The sequence below is a fragment of the Podarcis tiliguerta genome (assembly GCF_965153285.1).
Source record: "Podarcis tiliguerta genome assembly, chromosome: 5".
NCBI lineage: Eukaryota > Metazoa > Chordata > Lepidosauria > Squamata > Lacertidae > Podarcis > Podarcis tiliguerta.
Window position 1 is genome coordinate 91,241,562 of NC_139538.1, and position 25,878 is coordinate 91,267,439.

A 25,878-nucleotide genomic window follows, 5' to 3' on the forward strand; every position below is an offset into this window, starting at 1 on the left:
TTCGCTCTATAAGACGCATCAGACCACAAGACGCCCCTAGTTTTTGGAGGAGGAAAACAAGAAAAAATTATTCTGGATCTCGGAAGCCAGAACAGCAAGAGGGATCGCTGCGCAGCGAAAGCAGCAATCCCTCTTGCTGTTCTGGCTTCTGGGATAGCTGCGCAGCCTGCATGCGCTCCATAAGACGCACACACATTTCCCTTTACTTTTTAGGAGGGGAAAAGTGAGTCTTATAGAGCAAAAAATACGGTAGCTTTATTTGCTGCTTCATCACTCTGTTGACTCATGTTAAGCTTGTGGTCTGCTAAGACTCCTAGATTTCTTGACAAGCCTGGTGTCCCCCATCTTATATTTGTTTAGCTGGTTATTCCTGTCTCAGTGACCCACACCTTGGTGTGTTTTCCCCCCGTTGTTGGTTTGCTAGCGAAGGATTTTCCAGCTCATTTGGTATTCTAATGACTAGGTTGAGTTGAGGTTCCTTGAAGGATGATTCTTGTGGTGTCTCTGCACTTTGCAATTATGGCGACAGAAACAATGGATCAAAGTCTCTCAGTACTTACAAAAGAAACAAAAAATCCTAATATGCCAATCTCATTTTTGAAACGCTACATGAGGCAGTTGTTCCATTCTGTATATTCTGCAACGCATGATTATTTATGGTCAGTTCAGGCAGCTTTTGTGTGTTCAGACATGTTTGATACCAGGGTGTACAGCAACGAACCAGAAAAAAAGTCAGCAAACGACTGTCCTACTGAAAGGGAATAATTTGTTTTGTTTTGAAGGTGGGTGTACCAGGCGGGTATTTTATATAAAATAGGTTGATATAAAATAAAACATTTCTCCCATTTGCCTGCATTCTTATTGCATTGAGGCTGATTTCCTTGGCTGGTGTCACTTCTTTTTAACCTTGTTTTCCACCACGGTGTGCGCTGCTTCGGTTATATAGATCTTAATGTATTCTGTAAATATAGCATGTTTGAGTTTTACATCTACTTGACTTTATCTTTTGTTTCTGGGATAATGTGAGAGCCAAAACCACGACATACACATAAAAATGGATTTATGTTTCTACTGCATTTTTCTTTTGTAGTTGTTTCTTCTAATTTGCTAAACTCTCTTAACTTCTGACTGGAGAAATGAGTGGAGAAATGAAACTTCTTCAGAGGCAACAGACAACACTTTCCCCTGACTTTAGAGACTGCCATGAAGGATGCATTCCATAACTTGAATGCAAAGCGGAACACAGCCGTACATCCTTACAGGTGTGTGTGTATCAAACTGTGCTTAAGTTTGAGAACAAACACTGGCTTCATGTTGTTAACAGAAAGCAAACTATAACCGTGTCGATTATTTAATCTGGAACTTAATGGCAGGCAAGTGTCTGGAAAAAACCCCAGTGGGAATATTGCGATACTTCAACAGTATAGTAGAGATTTGAAAAAATTGAACAGAGAAGTTCATGGATTATGGTGCACCTTCCCCTTTGCAGATGGCTAATAATAATAATAATAATAATAATAAATTTATTATTTATACCCAGCCCATCTGGCTGGGTTTCCCCAGCCACTCTGGGCGGCTTCCAACAAGAGATTAAAAATACTGTATTTTCCCGTCTATAAGACGCCCCCATGTATAAGACCCCCCCCCTTATTTTTAGCGACTCAATTTTAAGAAAATGAGGGGAGATGGCCCAAAGTTGTTGAGCTTCTCCCCTCCATGCAGCTGTGGGCAGGAAACACTCCGTGTATTGGACGACCCCTGTTTTTTGAAATGATTTTTGAGTCAAAAAACCTCGTCTAATACATGGAAAAATATGGCACATTAAAACATCAGTCATTAAAAACTTCCCTAAACAGGGCTGCCTTCAGATGTCTTTTAGACTTCGAAGCGCAGGGCCAGTACAGTGGCGCCCCGCAAGACGAATGCCTCGCAAGACGGAAAACCCGCAAGACGAAAGGGTTTTCCGTTTTCAGAGGCGCTTCGCAAGACGAATTTCCCTATGGGCTTGCTTCGCAAGACGAAAATGTCTTGCGATTTTTGATTTTTTTTCGCTCCCCAACCCCTTTTTCTGAAGCGCTAAGCTGCTAATAGCCTTTTAGCAGCTAATCCGCTAATCCCTTAAACCTTAAAAAGCCGTTAACAGCCCTTAAACTGCTAATAGCGCTAATAGCGCTAATCCGCTAATGGGCTTGCTTCGCAAGACGAAAAAACCTCAAGACGAAAAGACTCGCGGAACGGATTCTTTTCGTCTTGCGAGGCACCACTGTATATTGATACCTCTCAGGTGGGTGCCATTGCCATTATAAAAGAAAGAGGGAGGCGTTCATGGTGAGTTCCGGCAGCTCCTTTTCCCAGAAAAACAGCACCGGTGACATCAAACCTGGTGAACTTGTTAGTAAAAGAAAAAAGTACTTAGTATGTAACACTGGCACTGCTAGAATTGAAAGAGGGAGTGGATATTGATAACTCTTGCCTTTCGGAGCGTGAGGAGTGCTCTCATTCCCTCTGCGCATTCGCTCCCATCAGTGTGCCTTATGGGGTGGGGAATAATCAATGGCAAAACTAATATTTAACTTTATTTCATGTAAGAAGAAATGGTAGTGGCAATTGCCCCTTTTAGGTACCTTGTAACAATTGACTGACTTTTCCAATACAGTGGTACCTCGCAAGACAAATGCCTCGGAAGACGAAAAACTCGCAAGACGAAAGAGTTTTCCGTTTTCTGAGTTGCTTCGCAAGACGAAACGTCTTGCGCCTTCTTTTTTAAAACCACCAATGCATTCCTATGGGAAACCGTCAATACACAGTGGTGCTTTGCAAGACAAAAAAAATCACAAGACGAAAAAACTCGCAGAACGAATTAATTTCGTCTTGCGAGGCACCACTGTACATAGAAATAGCTTTTTGGTTGGGGAACTATTTTGAGTGTCCTAATACTCCCACTCCTGTTCATTGTAAGCTCATATAAAACATGAAGAAAGAAAAATCCTAGTTTGCTCCTCCCCCCCCATGTTTTTTTTCTTTTTGTTATTTGTATTTTGGGATTTTCAAACTGAGGATTTTGTGTTTTAGTGCACATATTCTGAAGAGAAATATTGCTTTCTGATAAAAACTACAGATTTCTGCCTGCTTATTTTTATTTATTTAAAAAATCAGGTAACTGAAACTGGTAAAATTAGAAACTCAGCAACTGTAACCATACTGGAAATTTTAGTTCAAAAGAAACTGCAACATCTAGAATAATCATGATGGATATTTAATAACGAATGTAACCTTTTGTACTGTGATCCAAGTAAATTTGTGAAATGCTTTGGTCAAGGGAAGGCTAGGAGAAGCCACAATTGTCTCTTCAAATAGGCCGGTGATCTCTGTTCATTACAGGCTTTATTCATCGTACAAGGTAAAGTTATGTTGTGTCTGCTGGTTCAAGGAAAATATTTAGGTATAAAAGGAGAATTCCTGGATGCTAAGATGCAAGTTTAAAATATGCAGCAAAGCAAAGCATGGAAAATAGGCTGTTAGACCTTTAAAATGTGTCTTTCCAAGTGAGTTCCAAATAGTCCCCTCTTCCCTCAGCATAGGAAAAACCAATATGTTAATAAGTTAAAAATGGTTTACCAACACTCTCCAAAGGTAAGGTTCATGTGCTTTTCAATACATCGGGGAGAAAAGTTGCATAGGTTGTAAAACTTGGCTTAGGAAGTGGTAAAGTTCTGAAATTATTGATATAGGAACACAATAATGGCTTGTGAGGGCCATGTTGCTCCAGTAAAGGTAAAGGTACCCCTGCCCGTGCGGGCCAGTCGTGTCTGACTCTAGGGTTGTGCGCCCATCTCACTTAAGAGGCCAGGGGCCCTCGCTGTCCGGAGACACTTCCGGGTCACGTGACCAGCGTGACGAAGCTGCTCTGGCGAGCCAGAGCCGCACACGGAAACGCCGTTTACCTTTCCCCTAGTAAGCGGTCCCTATTTATCTACTTGCACCCGGGAGTGCTTTCGAACTGCTAGGTTGGCAGGCGCTGGGACCGAGCAACGGGAGCGCACCCCGCCGCGGGGATTCGAACCGCCGACCTTTCGATCGGCAAGCCCTAGGCGCTGAGGCTTTTACCCACAGCGCCACCCGCGTCCCTTCCAGTTTAGGTTAGCTCCAGCTTACTCACATGCTGAGTTCATCCGGTAGACTGAAGGGGAACAAAGGCTTGATTACCTAGTCCCTCCCAAGGTGAGCTGAACTTGGCAGGACAGCTTACTCTATGGTCTTAACCCCTTCTGGCATTAATTAGACTTCAGCATGTTGGTTATATGAAGCTGGTTATCCCACAGTAACGTCTGACGTGCATGAACAAATAACTAGCTCTACAAAACTAAAGTTGACAGACTTCCCTGCTTAATATCCTAGCATATAACCCTTCCACTTAAGGGACCCTTGATACTGCTTTTTCCAAAGGATGCATAGGAAGTACGTGACCTTGTACAGCTAACTTGAATTGCAGATTATAGTGAATTGTGTGCTTGCTGAGTCTTCTAGACAATGAGCACCACATATCTGTTTTCCTTTTGAGTTCTGTGATTGTCCCCCTCCCCCAACTTTACTTAATGTTTTTGAATTTTAGATCAGGCATTGGTGGCAGGCATATCGGAACCGGTTGTTTAATTTTGATTAGTGTCGCTGGTGGGAATTTAATATTATTATTATTAGGGTTCCAAAACAGGTAACTACAACCCACTTACCCCCCAAAAGCATGCAGAGCAGGAAAAAACAAAAACAAAATCAGAAGTCAAGGTACAGAGGCATTTCCTACATAAGTATACAGCAATTACCGCATTTTTTGCTCTATAAGACTCACTTTTTCCCTCCTAAAAAGTAAGGGGAAATGTGTGTGCGTCTTATGGAGCGAATGCAGGCTGCACAGCTATCCCAGAAGCCAGAACAGCAAGAGGGATTGCTGTTTTCGCTGCGCAGCGATCCCTCTTTCTGTTCTGGCTTCTGACATTCAGAATATTTTTTTTCTTGTTTTTCTCCTGCAAAAACTAGGTGCGTCTTGTGGTCTGGTGCGTCTTATAGAGCGAAAAATACGGTACATCCAGTGGAGATGCAAAAGGGGTTATCATGGATACCCTGTTTCCCGCATAGTAGCAGTAAATGGCTGGTGGGAAATTTTAATTTGGCAGAGGCTGCATATATACAATTTACTTTATATAAATTCACTTTCCACTGTATACTAATTCTTAAGCAATGCTTTTTCACCGTGTGTTTTTTCTAAAATAAAGAGATGTGCTCCTGTTTCTGAAAGGCTTTCAATGAATGGTGGTATATGTGCGTATTGGAAGGACGTCTTAAAAGACTGATCAGAAAACTGACTAAAGGAACATGGGGATTGTGAAGGATCTTTTCGGCTAGCCTTCCCTTTATTCCTGAGCGCCCTAACAGTGTATGATGGAAAGTCTTCTATTCTCACATTTACTGCTTAGGCCCCCTTACCCTCTTAATTGCACAGGGACCTCCATGAGTAGCTGCCATTGCGCTGCTTATGTGTCATTTGGAAATACAGTGGTGCCTCGCAAGACAAAATTAATTCGTTCTGCGAGTCTCTTCGTCTAGCGGTTTTTTCGTCTTGCGAAGCAACCCTATTAGCGGCTTAGCGGCTCAGCGCTATTAGCGGTTTAGCGGCTATTAAAGGCTTAAGGGATTAGTGGATTAGCTGCTAAAAGGCTATTAGCGGCTTAGCGGCTTAGAAAAAGGGGGTGGGGAGCGAAAAAAAATCTCAAGACTCGCAAGACATTTTCGTCTTGCGAAGCAAGCCCATAGGGAAATTCGTCCTGCGAAGCGCATCGAAAAACGGAAAACCCTTTCGTCTAGTGGGTTTTCCGTCTTGCGAGGCATTCGTCTTGCGGGGTACCACTGTAGTAGCAAGGTGTTTCAGCCTCTTGAGTCTGTTTTCCTGCAGGCTGGGTATGGGGCTATGGTGGGGAGGCACTTTGAGAAATTTAGCATGGCCCTGGTAACAAGAATCTTGTGGCTCCTTAAGGTTTTAAGAGCAACTGTTGTAGCAGGATCTTTTATGGATCAGACATGCATCAGAGGAAGTGGCTTTTTGGTCTAGAAAACGTCTTGCTGCAACAAATCGGTTAGTCTTTAAGGCACCACCAGGCTCTTTGTGTGTTTCTGTAGCAGATTTATCCTGGCATGCTTTCTAGACTTTGCCAAAGACAAGGTGCGCAGACATAAAATGCTAGTGAACTACTTTTTCTCTGGTTTATATACTCAAAATAATTTGCATATGAAGCAGAGATCCAGAGAAATCAATATGTTTTTTATAATTAACAGACTCTCGAGCCAAAAATCAAATAGGGACATTAAGTAAATAGTTGATTTATTAGATCTATATCTTGGCCTTCCTGAAAAGATCTCATGGTGACATACGTGGGGTTGTCCCACTTTATTTTTGCAGTAGACCTTGGTTAGGCTGAGAGAAGAGCTTTTCATAGGTCACACAGTGGGTTTTATGGTGAACAAGTATTTAACCCAGATTACCTACATGCAACCTTTTTGCCATGTTACAACATGCTGGCTCTCAAATTTGTGGGAATATTTCATGTGTTTTCTTGATCTGGACTAGGCCTTTAGTCCTTTCTGTTTCTGATTTCTTTCCCCTCGTTCTGTTTTTTTGTAACCTTGTTTTTTTGTGTGATCTAAAATGAATGCTAATATTTCAACAGATACAGAGTGACTGAGTCTTAACATTGCTCACTAGTATGCCCATGAAGAGGCATGGCCAAAGTTAATTATGTCTAGAGCAAAATCTGGGCGGTCTGGCTGAGCCAAGCAGGTAGGTAATGATGCTTTGTTTGTGGAACAAAATAATGTAAGCCAACATATACTTGATTAGCAGTATTGCAAAAACCACAGAATCGCGTGATTTACTAAGGACAGAGTAGCCCCTTTACGTATTGTTGCAGCTATATTTGTGATGTACATTTCCCCCACTCCCAAAACACCCCTCTTCTATAGGAGTGCAATGCTGCTTTGCCAGTTTAGTAGGCCTTTAGCAAGAAGAATCCACGATTATGGATGCCATAATGATATGCCTTTTAAACACAGGCAAACTATTCAGTTGTATGCTTAGCAGTCGTTCTAGAACTTGTGGCTCCTCTTTTTACAGGCATTTCAATTTGGCATTTCATGAAAGTACACTACTGTACGTATGCATGGAAGTAAAATTCAGCCTCAAGTAAATCAAAGCGTATATCATATTCAGGGAATGTGTGATTAGATCACTAATCTGCTTTGAAACTACAGCTAGAGATCAGCGATTGAAGTATATCAATAGGAGAGGTAATTTTGTGTGAAATAAAATTTCAGTAACATGGAATTGTGGTCATCCTCTGAACGATGACAGTATAAATATTTGAAGCCTTCTTCTCTGCAAGAGATGATCACTGTTTTCAAGAACAACAGTATTTCTGAACTTCCTATCAGTTGCAGAGATTCCCAGTTTCACAAGCTTTTATCTCCCAGATTTATCTCTGATGTGATGTTTCAGTTTGTAACTTTGCATTACTAGTACATCCATTGGAATAACACATCATTTTCTTGTTTCAAATAGTGTACCCAGTCATGGCTTAGCTTGCTCAGTCTGTTCTGGTGGTAAATAAATACGTCAAGGGAATATTGTGATCTCCAATGTAAAATCTGCTGTTCAGATGTTAAGTTACTGTTAGAGAGCTAGGCTTGTCCAAAACAAATTGTTTTATGAAGTATCATGGTGCCATTTTCTATACAGCCCCTGTTTAGAACAAGAATATATGCATTCTTGAAGAGGTGCGTATTAATTAAGACACTATTCTCTCTTCAGTGGACGTGTACCATCTGGCTAGAATTAATTAATTTTTTGGAGCATTTCTGATTGCATGTAAAGACATCAGCATTTCACCATCACTTACTTTATTTGAGTTCTCTGTAGAAGTTAAACATCTGAAGAAGTTACGGAGAAGATGGGATAAAATGAGTCAATAGCAAATCTGCTAAATCCAATTTGAAGAATATTGATAGAATGACTGAGCAGGTTTCCTTAAATGTTTTGCTCTTCCTGGAACTAGGGGGGAAATGCCACCAGAAATAAATAAGTAAAGGCAGAACTGAAGTCCTGGAGGGCTTGGACCTTTGTATGGAAGAACAGCGAGGATGGCAAACAGCTGAAGAATTAAAGAAACCTGTCTCTTCTGGACCCCATTTTTAGTCACCAAAGCGAATGGCATCATGGTTTTTATTATTGTCCAAAATAAGATTAAGTATTGGACAAAGCATGTAATGTTCTAAGCAATGTTTCATGCTTGCCACTGTTTGGGAGTGGAAGATTATTTTATTACTCCAAGCAGCATTTTGAAAATACTTAATGAGCTCTCACTTGTGCAAGGTGACTAGAGGTTATTACTACCGGAGTAATTGGATTACTGCTAATAAATATTTAAAGCCAGATAAAACATGCTTTTTGGTTGGCCTGTAGAGCTGTGTGGCTTTATTTGCAATTTGGCGCGCTTAAACTTGGAAGTTGGTTCTTGGCTTTGTATAAGGGGTTGAATCTATGCTGCCAGGTGCCATAAGAAAGCGGCAGAGATAGCACATGGTAGTACGCACCCCGGAAATGATCTCTTTCAGCTTCTGCCTTCTGGAAGAAGGTATAGGGTTATAAAGGCCAGGACTCACCGCCTGAAAAACAGTTTCTACGCTAATGCAATTCTGGTTCTAAACGCAGCATAAGGGGTCTCTGTAGTATAGTGTATTTTAAAATGGGGTTTTAGAATTTTTAAGGGGTTTTTGAATGTTTTAGGTAGTTTTTAGGTAGTTTTATGTAGTTTTTCAATTTCATTGTTCCGCAAGGGACAATGACAATAAAGATATCGAATTATCGAATAAGAATAAATTTGAAGAACTTAAAATTTACTTGACTAACTTTTTGCAAGGAACTTTTATTATTAGTTCATCTAAAAGATTATATGACATGGGGTTGTATCCAGTGCTGCCATTCTGCTTGTGCAACAGAAATCCCCCTCTCCTTTCCCCATGCAACCTCAAAATATGGAACAGTTTTTGGGAGCATGCAGGGTGAGAAAGGGCAAGTTCAGTTGTGTGAGCAGTATATCACTCTTAGTTTATAAACCCTTAGTTTATAAACGAAGGGGGACACACACACAGATTCTGAGATTTGTTATTTTGTTGTATGTCCAGGCTGCAGGAGCCTGTAATACGGTTTACTTGTAATACGAAAAATTTGTTTCCATGTGTTAATATTCATGGGGTGGACATAGCTAAATCATAGTTTACATGCATTATAGTCCAGGTTTAAAGCTTATTGACTCCATTAAAGGATCTTGCTCAGCAGGATTCAATAACGATTTCACTGGATATTTTATTTTATGTTTATTTTTATTTATTCACAGCTTGATTGTAAAAACCTCAAAGTGGTTTACAAAAGATATAACAGTAAAATTTTTAAAAAATTACAACCCAACTTTAAAACATACGAAAGATAAAATAGTAAAACAGATTAAAATTACCTTAACTGTTTTAAGCATTTGGACAGGCTTGTCTAAACAGGAATTTTTTAGCAGGCTCTGGAGTAGCTACTACTAGTCATTTCCTTGGCTATCTAAGCCCAGGCCTGATTGGCAGTAGCTTTCCAAGGCCTCATATTGGGCACGCCTTAAGCGGTTGCTGCCTGTGTACCTAAGCATCAATGTGTGATGCTCAGATAGTGCTAGATTAGGGGAAACTGTAGGATCTGAAAGGTTTTTTACACTCCTGTCATTGCTGTCCTTGAATGTGGTCGTGCAAAGTATTTCTAACTGGTAAATGCTTTTCTGAAACCATAGTTTTGCTTCCTAAAATCTCAAAGGTATTGTTAGCTTGCTTTCACTCATTTCAAATACTTGCATGCTGTTTGGTTGCATTTTGAATTCTGTTTAACAAGCCTCTGTTTCCTTAGCTATTCCAACCTTATATCAGGCTTTCTAGTTTAGGGGGACTTATCTGGGGATTCTGTTCCAGGCATAGTTTTGGAAAGCATGTTACTCTGGTCTATGTAGTAATTACGTTGGAGAATGTTGTTTTTCACTGTTTGATTTGTGAACTGCAGGTTGGAATCTGTGAAGGGAGGGTAGGGTGCTCATTGTGTGCCTGAATAGTGAAACACTTAGGTGCTGGTATGTGCCAGTACAGTGGTGCCCCGCAAGACGAATGCCTCGCAAGACTGAAAACCCGCTAGACGAAAGGGTTTTCCGTTTTGGAGGTGCTTCGCAGGACGAATTTGCTATGGGCTTGCTTCGCAAGACGAAAATGCCTTGCGATTCCTGGGTTGTTTTTTTCCTCCCCCCCTTTTCCCCAAGCCCCTAAGCCGCTTAACAGCTGTTCGCTAAGCCGCTTAACAGCTGATCGCTAAGCCGCTTAACAGGTGATCTAAGCCGCTAATAGCCTTTTAGCAGCTAATCCGCTAATCCCTTAAGCCTTTAATGGCCGCTAATAGCCTTTTAGCAGCTAATCCGCTAATCCCTTAAGACTTTAATAGTCGCTAATAGCCGCTAATAGCGCTAATCCGCTAATGGGCTTGCTTCGCAAGACAAAAAAAACCGCAAGACGAAGAGACTCGCGGAACGGATTCTTTTCGTCTTGCAAGGCACCACTGTACCAAGATGCCTCTTAAGGGCTCTGCAGATACAGCCCCCAGTCATCCACCACGATGCAACTAACCTTTGTAGAGGCCTTCAGATGCTTCTCACTGGAACTGAATTCAGAGGTGAAGTAGTCATGGACATTGCAATTCCATAATGCTTCGTGTCTCTGTATTGCTCAGCTGCAAGAGCATTTAGGGCTTAGCATGAGGAAGATTTGACAAAAGCTACTTGAGGTTGTGGCAAACTACAGTCGTACCTTGGATCTTGAACGCCTTGGCTCCCAAACAAATCGGCTCCCAGACGATCGAAACTCGGAAGTGAATGTTCCAGTTTTCAAACGTTCTTTTGGAAGCTGAATGTCCAATGGTGCTTCCAATTGGATGCAGGAGCTTCATGCAGCCAATCAGAAGCCACGCTTTGGTTTTGGAAGTCAAATGGACAGATTCCGTTCGACTTCCAAGGTACGACTGTACTCCAAAAATCTATCTTCGTTCTGCTTCAGGAAGAATGTGGATATCCAGTATAAATCTTCACTTGAAGCAAAGCTTTAATGTGGCAAATACGGCCAAAACTTCTGAACTGTGGTTAGGGATTGAGATGGACTATGCCTGTGCTTTGTTCTCTGTGAAGACAAGATCCGGTAGTGCAGTGTTGTGGCTTTCTGTGGCTTCTTGCCCCTTAGCTTGTGGCTTTTGTCTGCTCCTGAGAGTATAGTAGTTACAGTTTCAAACGGCAGGTAAGTTTGAAAATGTAATAGTAATATGTGCTCAAGGCTGAATCAAGCTGGAAGAAACCCAGCATTACAAATTTCATGATTCGTATGCAAATTGTTATGCAGAGAGATGTGTATCTTACTTAGAACAAGTGCAAATATATTGTAGTTTTTCTAGTCTATTGGTTGACTTGGTTCTTGTTTTTGTTTTCTACTTGCCTTTCTCCCTTTATCTTTTCTCAGTCCCTTATAGTTTTGCAGTACCTCCCATATTTTTAGTTCCTTTATGATACCTTTTTGTGTTACCACTGTGGATTGATTGATTTACAAATTATCGGAGATGGGGGTGGTGTGTGTGTGTGTGTGTGTGTGTGTATAAATAATAAATATCCCCCCCTTTTTTTTCTTTGTACAAAGGTGAGGGGCCATAATTCAGTGGGAGGGCATATGCAAAAAAAAATTTCTCCACATCTCTGACATGAATGGCATGGGTAGTACTTCCAATGGGTATGTGTAAGGTTACTGATAGTAAGTGAATTACTGGAAATCATTTGAAAAAGCCTGATGAGTTGTGGGACTGATAGCAATTACCTAAACAATTCAAAGCCTTATCCTCCTGCTACTTATGAATGAAAACCCAAGAAACACACACACAAAACCAGTGCTTGATTTGCATTCAGTGTATACTGTAATATTCAAGTTTCACATTTGTGCCCAAATGGTTTGTGTACAACATATCTGGCTTATGTTTGCACTGGAAAAAATCTTTATCTTCATTAAGTTCCCTTGGTGTTAGATTTTTTAAAAACATGGAAGCCTAAATAATCCCTTTTTACTTATCACTGAGCATTTTCCTGAGCCCCCTTTGTTTGTTTTTAAAAGTAAATAAATTGTCTGGTGTCATAAGTTACATAGTCGTTCACCTATTCTTGCACTGCTTTTATGGACTGCGGTTCCATTCTGTGTCACAGAACACAGAGGCTGGGGAATAAATTGTGTGTGTGTGTGTGTGTGTGTGTTTCTGTGTAAAGCAGATCTAGGGAAAGTTAATCTGATTTGCGCTCATGTTCCTAAATTGCCCTATATATCAGACAGGTAAACCTGCATAGGTTACCGTATTTTTTGCTCTATAAGACTCACTTTTTCCCTCCTAAAAAGTAAGGGGAAATGTGTGTGCGTCTTATGGAGCGAATGCAGGCTGCGCAGCTATCCCAGAAGCCAGAACAGCAAGAGGGATTGCTGCTTTCACTGCGCAGCGATCCCTCTTGCTGTTCTGGCTTCTGAGATTCAGAATATTTTTTTTCTTGTTTTCCTCCTCTAAAAACTAGGTGCGTCTTGTGGTCTGGTGCATCTTATAGAGCGAAAAATACGGTAACTTGCATGTTGATGTAAATACCATGTGTTCCTGTGAACCGTTACATGTTTTTTCTTTGTTTTTCTGAACAAGCAAGAATGCAATGTGTTTTTAGTTTTTATAACATAACAGAGAATTCTCCATACAATAAACATCTCCACATCCTGCATGAGAGCAAGGTGCGGACGTCAGCCAACTATATCCTGCCACAGTTGGGCATGTGTAGCCAGAGGTTGCATGTTGGAATTATTTTCCTGATACATATGCTATAGAGGCACACCATATTTCTACAAAATCATTTTTGTTTGTTGTCCATTCAGTACTGTTGGTCAGTTTTTCCATAAGAGCCAAACTCCAAGTAGACAGCTGCAAATTCTCCAAATCCTTCCAATTTTGAACAATCAGTAGATGATCTGCAACCAGTAGAAATGCAATCAGTTCTTGCTGGGAAAGATCATTCTGTTAATTTATTAAAATAGGTTATACAGTGGTACCCCGCAAGACGAATGCCTCGGAAGACGAAAAACTCGCTAGACGAAAGGGTTTTTCGTTTTCTGAGGTGCTTCGCAAGACGGATTTCCCTATGGGCTTGCTTCTCTAGACGAAACGGCCCTGCCTCTCATGTCATGGCGACGGTCACTGTACGCACGCACGCTCGCTTCCCCGCTCCTCCGGCTCCCTCCCACCTTCCCGCTGACGGTTGGTGCCTCGCGCCGCTGCCCACCCCTCTCGCGCGCTCCCCTCAGAGAGCCGTTGCCGCCAGCGCCTCTCTCTCCCTGGAGTCGCGCTCCTGAGCCCTGCCGCCCTCCAGCAGCCGCGTTGCACGGTGGCCACAATGCGCGGGTGAGTCTGAGGCACCACTGTACTGTAAAACCAATTGTGGCATACATCAAACAGACTGAAAGACTGCAATCCAGACTCTATAGACCGTAGTGCAAGTCTATCGCATACACAACCCAGCTCCTCTAGCACAGCAGCAATGTTTGAGCATTGATCAGATGACATTTTTGTAGGGTCAAATATTATCTATGTAAGGTTTTGAATACGTTTTCTCTAACTTGGGCAGATACAATGGCTGTTTAATCCGCATTTTACACCATTCTGCCTGATCAGTCTCCATTGACCAAACTCCAGCGTGGCTGTTTACAAGAGCAGTTCACAACAAGCTGTGGATAACTTTGTGCAAGATCCCTAGTCATTCCTTACACAACACGATCCTAACCATAGCACTTGATTGTTAAAGTGAACAATAACACCTTAACACAGGTGTACACATCGTTTTCATATACTGCTGTTGCTCCTCCCTGTTTGATCTATCCCTTTTGAATTCATACATTCCAATTACAGCATTCCAGTAATGAGTCTCATCCCACCAGGTTTCAGTAATGCCTATTATATAATAGCTGCCGCCCTGTAAATAGGATTTAATAGGTTGGTATCTGTCCGTCTCGGGAGACAATGGAAGAGTGGGCCTTCGGGTGTGAAGTCTAAACCGATGGAGACTTACAGCACTTGCTGTGGCTGTAATGACCAATATGGGAGAGACATGTTTTTTGCAGCTGGAGCTGATGTGCCATGGGGTTTCTTCTTTCTGTGCTCCTTCCCAGGGTTATTTCTCATTCTGCTGTGGATACAAGGCCTGACTGATTGTCTCCAGGCACTGTGTTCAACTGCAAGGGATTCCCACGTGGCTGACTCCCGTCTCCTGGCTGTTACAGCCCACCCCCGATCACCGATTCCTTCTTCTAAGCCGGTCTCCAACCCCTCTTCTAGTGCCCACTTGTCAGTATCCAATCATCACTCTTTGGTCTTCAGCCAGTCCCTGACAATCAATATTGTCCCCCAATATTTGGTGTCCCTGCGTCCTCTGAAATATTGTCTCCCTCCCCTTCAGGATTTATTTCAAAGTCCTCCTGACCAGGATTGTGAGACTCTTTGCAAACACATTATTGTCCACTGCTTGTGTGGTGCAACCCACCTCTTGCCAGAACTGCTTTTTCATGGAAGGAAGACCAGTGGTCCAAGAAGCCAAACCTTTCCTGACCACACCATCTGTGCAGCCCCTTGTTTACTTCCAGTATTCCCCCACCCCTCTCTTCCTTAGTGATGACTATAAGAAGGAGTGATGGAAAGACCACCTGTGCCCCATGGCTTTTCAGCTTCCTTCCCAGAGTCTCATAGTCCCTTGCTATACATTGGAGGCTGTGTGTGGCAGTATCATTTGTATGATACTGCCACACCCCGGGACGCGGGTGGCGCTGTGGGTTAAACCACAGAGCCTAGGACTTGCTGATCAGAAGGTTGGCCGTTCGAATCCCCATGACGGGGTGAGCTTCCGTTGCTCGGTCCCTGCTCCTGCCAACCTAGCAGTTCGAAAGCACCTCAAAGTGCAAGTAGATAAATAGGTACCGTTCCGGCGGGAAGGTAAACGGCATATATTTTGAAGGGCAAAAATACGAACGAATTCCTATGCCCCACAAATAACCCAGAGATGCATTTTAAATACAGTGGTACCTCGGGTTAAGTACTTAATTCATTCCGGAGGTCTGTTCTTAACCTGAAACTGTTCTTAACCTGAAGCACCACTTTAGCTAATGGGGCCTCCTGCTGCTGCTGCACCGCTGGAACACGATTTCTGTTCTCATTCTGAAGCAAAGTTCTTAACCTGAGGTACTATTTCTGGGTTAGCGGAGTCTGTAACCTGAAGCGTATTTAACCTGAAGCGTATGTAACCCGAGGTACCACTGTAAACACACACATTCTACTCATGTAAAAACACGCTGGTTCCTGGACCGTCTGCGGGCCGGATTGAGAAGGCGATTGGGCCGGATCCGGCCCCCTTAGGTTGCCTACCCCTGCCCTAGAGTCTTCCCCCATATTTTGCCCTCCCAGGACAGCCTGCTCTGCTCTGCTCTGCCAGAACATCTTCCCTGATAGCTCAACTGTGTCAGGCAGTTGTACTTTCTCTTCCAGTGGGGAACCAGCTGACACTTGTGTGCTTCCTCAGGTAGGAAAACAAACCAACATGGGTGTTGCAGGTCCATGTCTCTTGCACCTATGTACTCCTGACACAGTACTCCACCTCTCCCCTGCTAAACACCCTTGCAAACACCCCTGTTTGCTGTCTCCCAGCAATGTAGGACTGGGGGCTGCTACTTCCACCTCTAACCAGATCACCGACTTAACTTCCTCTCAGCAGTAGTCCCTCCCCCTCAGAACATGACGCACACAAAAGTACACAAGCAACCCTACAAACAGCTTAGATAAGCAACCAGTTTTACTCCCAAAGGCACAAGCTCAGTTTGTTCTGTCTCTTCGACCAATCCCTCTCAATTGCCCCAGTTTACTGGTCCTGCTTGCCAGCTCCCAGAGACTGAGAGCAGCTACACAGAACTGGTGTTTTATTCCTCCCATTTAGTAACTGAATTGGCTACAGTTTTGCTCTGTGAGTCCTCCAAGCATTGATAGGATCATTTCATTAAACTGCGGGTGACTTGACAAAATGAATTGGGAGGAAAACTGAAAGCAAAGCTCCCCATCAGAATAAGTTGGCTCATCACTAATTGACAAGTTTAGGCAGTTCTGCTTCGTTCTGATTATTTTGACAACTCCAGCAAATCTCACTGGGCATGTGCTCACAATCTGCAGATCCCATTCTTTGCAGTCCTTTCCCACATTTTTGTGGGAACGTAAAAGGGCTGCTCAAGTCGCTACCACTATGTTGCTCTTCTACCCTTGGACTTATAGAAACATAATGCAGTTGGCACCAATATTTTTTTCAAGTCAAAGTGAAGAATAGCATGACAGATCCAAGGCGCAAAAAGAAGTCTTTCATTTAGTGTAGAAAACTGCTTATTGGATGCATGATACAGTGGTGCCTCGCAAGACGAAAAGAATCCGTTCCGCAAGTCTCTTCGTCTTGCGGTTTTTTTCATCTTGCGAAGCAAGCCCATTAGCGGATTAGCGCTATTAGCAGTTTAGCGGCTATTAGCGGCTATTAAAGGCTTAAGGGATTAGCGGATTAGCTGCTAAAAGGCTATTAGCGGCTATTAAAGGCTTAAGGGATTAGCGGATTAGCTGCTAAAAGGCTATTAGCGGCTTAGATCAGCTGATAAGCGGCTTAGATCAGCTGTTAAGCGGCTTAGCGATCAGCTGTTAAGCGGCTTAGGGGCTTGGGAAAAGGGGGGGGGGAGGGGAAAAAATCCCCAGGAATCGCAAGACATTTTCGTCTTGCGAAGCAAGCCCATAGCAAATTCGTTTTGCGAAGCACCTCCAAAACGGAAAACCCTTTCGTCTAGCGGTTTTTCCGTCTTGCGAGGCATTTGTCTTGCGGGGCACCACTGTAGTAGGATGATTGGGGGGGGGGGGAGTTCTCATTTGTTCCAATGAAGTCCCTGATCTGGATCAGTACCATGACAGTGAGCAAGTTGTTGAAGCTCCTCCCTGACTTCCTATAAAGGTCTGTGACGGGTCGGCAAACTAAGGCCCACAGGCCGGATCAGGCCCAATTGCCTTCAAGATCTGGCCCGCAGACTGTCCGTGGATTGGGGTGCTGATTCTGTTCGTTTGGGCTGTACCATTTCCCTCCCGTGCCATTCCATTACCCCCCCACACACTGCGGTGGCGGCGCCTCCTCCCTCCCTCCTCCTGGCTTCTCCCTGCCCTGCCTAGAGGAGGAAGGGAGCTGGGTGAGCGCCATTTGAAGCAGCCCCTCTCCGGAGCCAGTGTGGTGTAGTGGTTAGGAGCGATAGACTCGTAATCTGGGGAATCGGGTTCGCTTCCCTGCTCCTCCACATGCAGCTGCTGGGTGACCTTGGGCCAGTCACACTTCTCTGAAGTCTCTCAGCCCCACTCACCTCACAGAGTGTTTGTTGTGGGGGAGGAAGGGAAAGGAGAATGTTAGCCGCTTTGAGACTCCTTCGGGTAGTGATAAAGCGGGATATCAAATCCAAACTCCTCCTCTTCTTCTTCTTCTTCTTCTTCTTCTTCTTCTTCTTCTTCTTCTTCTTTCGCACCACTCATCTTCCCTCCGCCGCCGCTGCCCCTGCCCTGGTGGGCCAGAGAGCGGAGGGGATGAGCCCGCTCTGCCAACCACGAGAAGCTGCAGCGGTGGCAGCCCCAGGGAAGATAAGCGCAGCGGCTGGGGGTGAGGGGTGAGGAGGAGGACTACTAGCCCCCCTCTCCGCCTCTTCTAGCTCCCCCCCCCCCGTGCCGCTTCTCTGGCCCGCCACAAGGTCCGAGGGACAGTAGACTGGCCCACAGCTAAAAAAACTTGCCAACCTCTGGTCTGTGATCTCGGAATTATTATTGTTGTTGATGCTGCTGCTGCTGTTATTGTTTTGTTTTTGTTACAATTATTTCTTCTATACCACCTTCATCCAAGGATCACAGGGTGGTTTACAATATAAAACCACAAAAATCCTTAACACAGTAACAAACAAAAGCAGTTAACACACACACACACCCCTACAATTTAAGAGGCCATAAATTGTTTAATTAGCCAAAGAACTGGAAAAAGAGGAATGCTTTTGACCGGCACCGAAATATACGTAACCAAGGTGCCAGGCGAATCTCCCTGGAGAGAGAGCATCCCACAAATGGGGAGCCACTGCAGCAAAGGCCCCGCTCTCGTGTTGCTTCTCTCTGGACCTGTGCAGGAGACACGCAAAGAAGGGGCTCAGAGGGTGATCACGGGGTCCAGGCTGGTTCATATGAGGAGAGGTGGGCTTTGAGGTATTGTGGTCCAGAGCCATTTAGGACTTTATTTTTTATTATTATTATTTTTTAAATATATTTTTTATTAAATTTTTGCACAAATATCTCCAATCATACAAATTTCCAATTAACATATTTTCAATTTTTTGGACTTCCCTCAACTTCTCTGACAATCATCCGTATTTAAAATTTTGTCTACGCATTCCTCAAATTTAGTATCACCTTTAAATAAAAAAAGATAAATAAATAAATAAATATCTTAACAGACTTGTTTGCATTTTTGCAATATTCCTTATTTTTTCCCACAAAGCTTCTTTAAAAAGAGCCATTTAGGACTTTAGAGGTTGAAACTGGCACTTTGAATTGGGCTTGGAAACGTAATTGGCAGCCAGGGCAGTCGGGCCAAACCTCAAATTGCCTTGCGCAACCTGGCCACTGAATTCTGTACCAGCTGAAGCTCCGGAAACATTTTCAGAGGCAGCCCCATGTCTAACGCGTTGCAGTAATCTAACCTAGAGGTTACCAGAGCATGGACGACGGAAGTTAGGCTATCCCTGCTCTTTGGTGTGAATGGTGGCATATCTAGTTTGTCTCCCAAGTATTCCTTTTACTCGGAATTCCTGTAATAGTTTCACTCTTTGGTGGCAGAGAGATTTGTGTACTCTTGCTAAAAGATGAGACTGAGCTCTGTCCCCCTATTTACCTGGGAGTTACCCCTAATGAATGGAGTAAGACTTACTTCTGAGTAGATATGGTTAGGAGTGCACTTACAATGTAGGGAAACGAAAGAAAGAAAATGGGGAGAACTGAGTGCATACTTTATAGAGTGTTCAGAGAGAAAGTGCTAATATCTTCTTTTTTTTTTTGTATCCAGATCTTTCATTAGCTTATTTCCTTGACTTCCTCACACCTCCCTTTTTTGTATTCTGGTTCAAATTATCTGGTTCAACAAATCCTTTCCCTCTTCTTCAATTTGGTCTGTAGTTTATCATAACATAATTTAACTTTCAATTTCCCAATTTAACCCATTAGCACTTAATGTTCATATAATTCTTAATAACACTTCTGCTAAAACCTTATAATTTCATTCCAATATTCATCTAACATTCATTGATTTTGCAATATTTCTGTAAATATGCTTTAAATTTTTTCCAATCTTCCTCCGTCGACTCTTCTCCCTGGTCTCGGATTCTGCCAGTCATTTCCGCCATTTCCATATAGTCCATCAGTTTCATCTGCCATTCTTCCCAGGTGGGTAGCTCTTGTGTCTTCCAATACTTTGCAATGAGTATTCTTGCTGCTGTTGTAGCATACATAAAAAAAGTTCTATCTTTCTTTAACACCAATTGGCCGACCATGCCCAGGAGAAAGGCCTCTGGTTTCTTCAGAAAGGTATATTTAAATACCTTTTTCATTTCATTATATATCATTTCCCAGAAGGTCTTAATCCTTGGGCACGTCCACCAAAGATGAAAGAAAGTACCTTCCACTTCTTTACATTTCCAGCATTTATTGTCGGACAAATGATAGATTTTTGCAATATCAAAGCGGTCCAGAGAGGTCTGTGTTGGTTCAGAGAATAAAGGATGTCTGGACACCACAGGATGCATTCTCTGATATCCCTGCAGCCATCTGTTTTCATTTTTTAGCAGGATGTGAAAAAATACTGGTCCTCTTCTCTGGCACAGATTATCCACAGTTTATTTCGCTGTGCATTCAGTCTTCCTGAATTCTCCCAAGGACGTTCAGCAAAAAAACATCTATTTATTTGTGTGTTTTTGCTAACGGCAGATTTAATTCGTCCACCAAAATTGTAGGTAGGTTGATCTCTGCTTTGGTGGATTAATTTTATTCTAGCAGCGAGAAACCCAAACGCTAGCCTCATTAATGGTTGACCTAGCAAGATGTTGCTTCCATCTCTGCAGACGGAACAAAAAAATTTGCTTGCATCACTTTTTATATTAATGATGCTCTTGGCAGAAATGGATCATTTGTTGTCGTATTGGTTGCAGCTCTTAACAACTGAAGAGGAAGGGAATTCGTATTAGATGACAATAAAATCTTACAGTCAGTTTGAGACATTTTTTGCTGTAGGCAATGTGGGGTTGAGGGGGAAAGAGAGGTGGGGAGAAACTTGAGAAAGAGAAAATTAGGAGGGAAAGTGGAGAGGGGAGGGAAACTTTCATTCTTTGCATAGTATATGAATGGAGCTTTTCTGTGAACATCACATAGACAGGTGTCTTATTTTTGCTGGCGGAGCGAGAGGTCAGAGGGCACAACTTGTAGGAAGGACTCTACCGTTTAAAAACAGAGACACTGATTGTAATTTTCTTATGGGAAATCTTTCAATAAAAACGTATGTTTTAAAAAATAAAAGGGCAGAAGCCTGTTAGAAGTGCATCTGCTCCCCCCTCTTCAAAACAAAACACCAACAACAATAACCCAGAGGAGGCAAAAACTATTTCAAAAAGATTTTCTAGAAACCACCACATCAGTGGCTTTGACATGTCAGTAATGTCAGATGATGCATAATTGCAATGCTGTGCTTTTTCTACCACTGTGAAATTACGAATCTTGTATTGTTAACAACCACGCCTTCACTTTTTAAAAAAATATATATTGTTTTTTAAACAAGTTATAATAATAAACTTTTAAAAAGTTAAAGGTTGTAAAATAACTTCGTGCGTAATGTTATAAAATCATCATAATTAGCATTAGTTATACATTACTGTCACGTTGGCTCATTAAATGTTTTCAATCCGTATCTCACTGGTTCATTAAATTTCAAATCAGTATATCCTGTCCATAAGAATTTTTTGTGATGATGATGGGATTAAAATGTTTTGGTTTTCATCAGTAAAAGTTAAAAAAAAAAGGAAGCCAAACTGTGTCAAAGGTATATTTTTTGGAAATGCCTTTATAATTGCTCATTGATGATGTGTGATGCGTTCTGATAGAGATATTGTTGACTCAAGCCTCAATTTGTGTATTGGTAGTTTCCTTCCATTGTTGGGCAATAACTAGCCTAGCTGCTGAGAACAAGAAGAAAACTCTTTAGATTTGAGAGTAGAGTTTGGAGTCAGGTCTAAGGATCTTGTTTTTGTTTTTATTGTGTTTTTATGTTTTTATATTGTGATTTTATCTTGTGAACCACCCTGAGACCCGTGGGTAGCAGACACTACACAAAATTTAATTATCATCATCATCATGGCCATCCAGAAAGTTATATTTTCCTGCTGCCTCATCAAACCTGTGCTGCCAGAATTTGTACCTCTCAAACACAGGTCTCACCCAAGATTGCTGGTTAAGCACAACTCAGCTCAGTAAGTAAGGTAAAGGTAAAGGGACCCCTGACCATTAGGTCCAGTCATGGCCGACTCTGGGGTTGCGGCACTCATCTCACTTTATTGGCCGAGGGAGCCTGCATACAGCTTCCAGGTCATGTGGCCAGCATGAGTAAGCCGCTTCTGGCGAACCAGAGAAACGCTGTTTACCTTCCCGCCGGAGTGGTACCTATTTATCTTCTTGCACTTTGACGTGCTTTCGAACTGCTAGGTTGGCAGGAGCAGGGACCGAGCAATGGGAGCTCACCCTGTCGCGGGGATTTGAACCGCCAATCTTCTGATCGGCAAGTCCTAGGCTCTGTGGTTTAACCCACAGCGCCACCCGCATCCCTCCAGTAAGTAGAGTGCTCCTAAGTGCAGTGTTTCAATTGTCGGATTTGAGAGACAATAGAGTGTGCCTTTGGGGGTGATGTCAAACAGCTGACTTAGAGACTCTGCTCTGGATTTGTTTAGGGTTGACTCTTTAGCCTTTTCTTCTGCAAGATATTCTGCAAGGATCAGACTTTTCCTTCTCCTCGATGGGCTACCCCATTTGATGAGCCCCAGCAGCCCCTCACTTCCCTCTACAGCAGGCATGGCCAAACTTGGCCCTCCAGCTATTTTGGGACTACAATTCCCATCATTATAGACCACTGGTCCTGTTAGCTAGGGATGATGGGAGTTGTAGTCCCAAAACAGCTGGAGGGCCAAGTTTGGCCATGCCTGCTCTACAGCATGTGCAGAAAACTGCCTTCTTGACCGTTGGACCCACTGTTGTTCTCACCTGCTCAACCCCACTGGAACTTGTCTTCGCATGCTAACTGGTTGAGGGTTTGAGACCCCTCAGTTACTTTCACCTGGTTTAGCCAGCCAATTGAAGCAGTTGAAGAAAAGGGGGCAAACTATCCTAGAAGGAGCACGATGTGTCCCCCCAACAGACGTACTACCTCTCCCCTAACACCTCAAGAGTATTGGCTGTTTTTAGTTTTCAGTACTTTTAGTTTCAGAACTCTTTTTAGCTTTCCTCACACTATATGGTATTATTATTTGGGTGTTTGTACTCTTAGGTACTCGGAGTAGGGAGTGATTAACCTACTTTCTGGGGTCTTTTTACTCCCCTGTATGCCCCTTAAAAGGTAAAGGACCCCTGACAGTTAAGTCCAGTCGCAGACGACTCTGGGGTTGTGGCCCTCATCTCGCTTTACAGGCCGAGGGAGCCGGCGTTTGTCCACAGACAGTTTTTCCGGGTCGTGTGGCCAGCATGACTAAGCTGCTTCTGGCGCTACAGAACACCGAAACCAGAGCAGCACACGGAAACTCCCTTTACCTTCCCACCGGAGTGGTACCTATTTATCTACTTGCACTTTTGGGCGTGCTTTCGAACTGCTAGGTTGGCAGGAGCTGGGACCGAGCAACGGGAGCTCACCCCGTCGCGGGGATTCGAACCGCCAACCTTCTGATGCTCCTTACCCCTGACTAAAAACACCCCTGTACAGTGTCAGGCACAGACCTTGGCTTTTGCTTTCTGTCTTAGCCAGAAAGGAAGTCCAAAAACTGCCTCCAGCAATTGCTATTTTCCTCTGACCTTGAGTTTCTTCTTGCTCAGCTCTTCCGCCCTGGTTCTCCTAATTTTTTTATGATGATCCCGTTAGTTTTCCATCAATTTAGGAGGGAAGAAAAGGACAGACCTCAACTCGTTCTTCAGGGCCTCCAGGTTCCTCATCTTTCTTTCTTCAACCCTTATTCTTTCAATTGATAGCAAGCTCAGAGACTGACAGCTGTTTGGCACAACTGACTGAACTAAGTAGGCTGAAGCAGCTTCCAAGGTCTCCAGGCAAACCGAAGGGCAGTGAGGTGGAAGAAAGGTTGTGCCCTGAACGTATTCCGATATCGCCTGGTCTACTTAAATCTCAACAGATCTACAGAAATATAGGCTTTCTGAAAATACCTTCAAATGAGACCTATCTACCCTACAACATTCTGCATCAAAGTAGCAATAAGTTTTGCACCAGATCAGTGCGTTTCTGAGCACAATTCAAAGTGTTGGTGCTGACATTTAAAGCCCTAAACGGCCTTGGTCCTGTATACCTGAAGGAGCGTCTTCACCCCAGACACTGAGGTCCAGCTCCGAGGCCCTTCTGGCGGTTCCCTCATTGCGAGAAGTGAGGTTACAGAGAACCAGACAGAGGGCCTTCTCGGTAGTGGCCCCCACCCTGTGGAACACCCTCCCATCAGATGTGAAGGAAATAAGCAGCTATCCTAGCTTTAAAAGACATCTGAAGGCAGCCCTGTTTAGGGAAGTTTTTAATATTTAATGCAGTATTGTTTTTAACATTTGATTGGGAGCCACCCAGAGTGGCTGGGGAGACTCAGCCAGATGGGCGGGGTATAAATAATAAATTGTTATTATTATTATCAGTGCCAAGCTAGAGTCAGAGTGACAGTTGTGTTCAGTTTGCTCTGCAATCCGCAGGATGGTCTGCTTAGTCCCCACCACTCTGTATTGTTTGCAGAATCTAGTTACAAATGAATGAAGCTTTTTTAAAAGCTTCTTTTAAAAAAATAGATAGTCTGTTTTGGATTCAGTCAAGGCCAGTGATTGTTCTGGTCGATCTGAAAGGCCTGACTAGTGGAAGGAGGAGTTTAGTTAGCAAAGCCGAAAGAAATGTAATAATTAGTAGGCCTACTAAGCAGATCTCCTTGGCCCCTCATTCCCAGCTGAAGTGCTCTCTTTTTTCTGTTGGTAGGGGACTTGTGTCGGGATGCGGGTGGCGCTGTGGGTAAAACCTCAGTGCCTAGGACTTGCCGATCGCATGGTCGGCGGTTCGAATCCCCGCGGCGGGGTGCGCTCCCGTCATTCGGTCCCAGCGCCTGCCAACCTAGCAGTTCGAAAGCACCTCCGGGTGCAAGTAGATAAATAGGGACCGCTTACTGGCAGGAAGGTAAACGGCGTTCCGTGTGCTGCGCTGGCTCACCAGATGCAGCTTGTCACGCTGGCCACGTGACCCGGAAGTGTCTGCGGACAGCGCTGGCTCCCGGCCTATAGAGTGAGATGGGCACACAACCCTAGAGTCTGGCAAGACTGGCCCGTACGGGCAGGGGTACCTTTACCTTTAGGGGACTTGTAGCACTCCTCCAATAAAGCAAAAGTAAATAATAATAATAATAATAATAATAATAATAATAATAATAATAATTTTTATTTATACCCCGCCCTCCCCAGCCAAGGCCGGGCTCAGGGCAGCTAACAAGCAATAATAAAAGCAACTTAAATGAATACAACTTAAAAACAAGATTAAAATACAACAATTAAAATATTGAAACATTAAAATATTAAAATGCAGCCTCATCACAGGAGGAGAAAGGAAAAAGAAAAAAGAAAGAGGGGGAGGGAATCAAAGCCAAAGGCCAGGCGGAACAACTCTGTCTTACAGGCCCTGTGGAAATAAATCAGATCCCGCAGGGCCCTGGTCTCATGAGATAGAGCGTTCCACCAAGCCGGAGCCAGTGTTGAGAAGGCCCTGGCTCTGGTTGAAGCTAATCTAACTTCCTTAGGGCCCGGGACCACTAGGGTGTTGCTATTTATGGACCTTGAGGCTCTCCGTGGGGCATACCGGGAGAGGCGGTCCCGTAGGTACGAGGGTCCTAGGCTGTGAAATCTGTTTTCATTGATGAATTACTGAGTATTGAGTCCATAGCTTTGAGGGACCTTGCCTGCTTTTTAAACAGATGCCTCTGATGTGTCTAGTTCCCCCCACCTTTTCGACTGCACACAATCACCTCTCCAACTGCACATGTTGTGTCCAACGGCTTGACTAAAAAAAAGACTCTGCATGATTGTTCTTGCAAGATGCAGATGTGAGATACATGAGTTGCATGAGCTGGTTCTGGTGCTGTGAGCAAGATGGAGGCATCCTGTCTTCAGGTTTTGCACCTGGAAGAGCAAAAAGCAGGTGTGCAGCTAAGGGATGCCTGCTTCTCCAATATCTAGAGCAGCTTGAAGTCATTCTGAAAGTAGCACTAGCCTGGAACCCCATAGCACACAGCAGTGAAATGGCAGCAAGAATATGCTCTGTCTTCTGAGTTTATTTGTCAGCCTGGTTT

At 43.4% G+C, this 25,878-nt stretch overlaps 1 protein-coding gene and 1 long non-coding RNA gene across 2 annotated transcripts in view; both read left to right on the plus strand.

Moving 5' to 3' along the window:
• TSC22D1 (TSC22 domain family member 1) overlaps positions 1-25,878 on the plus strand; it is a 68,706-nt gene that overhangs the window by 21,108 nt on the left and 21,720 nt on the right. The window lies entirely within an intron of this gene.
• On the plus strand, positions 2,286-4,928 carry LOC310677772. Its single transcript, XR_014511433.1, has 3 exons — positions 2,286-2,658; positions 2,895-3,774; positions 4,140-4,928. It is a non-coding gene; the product is annotated as an uncharacterized lncRNA (long non-coding RNA).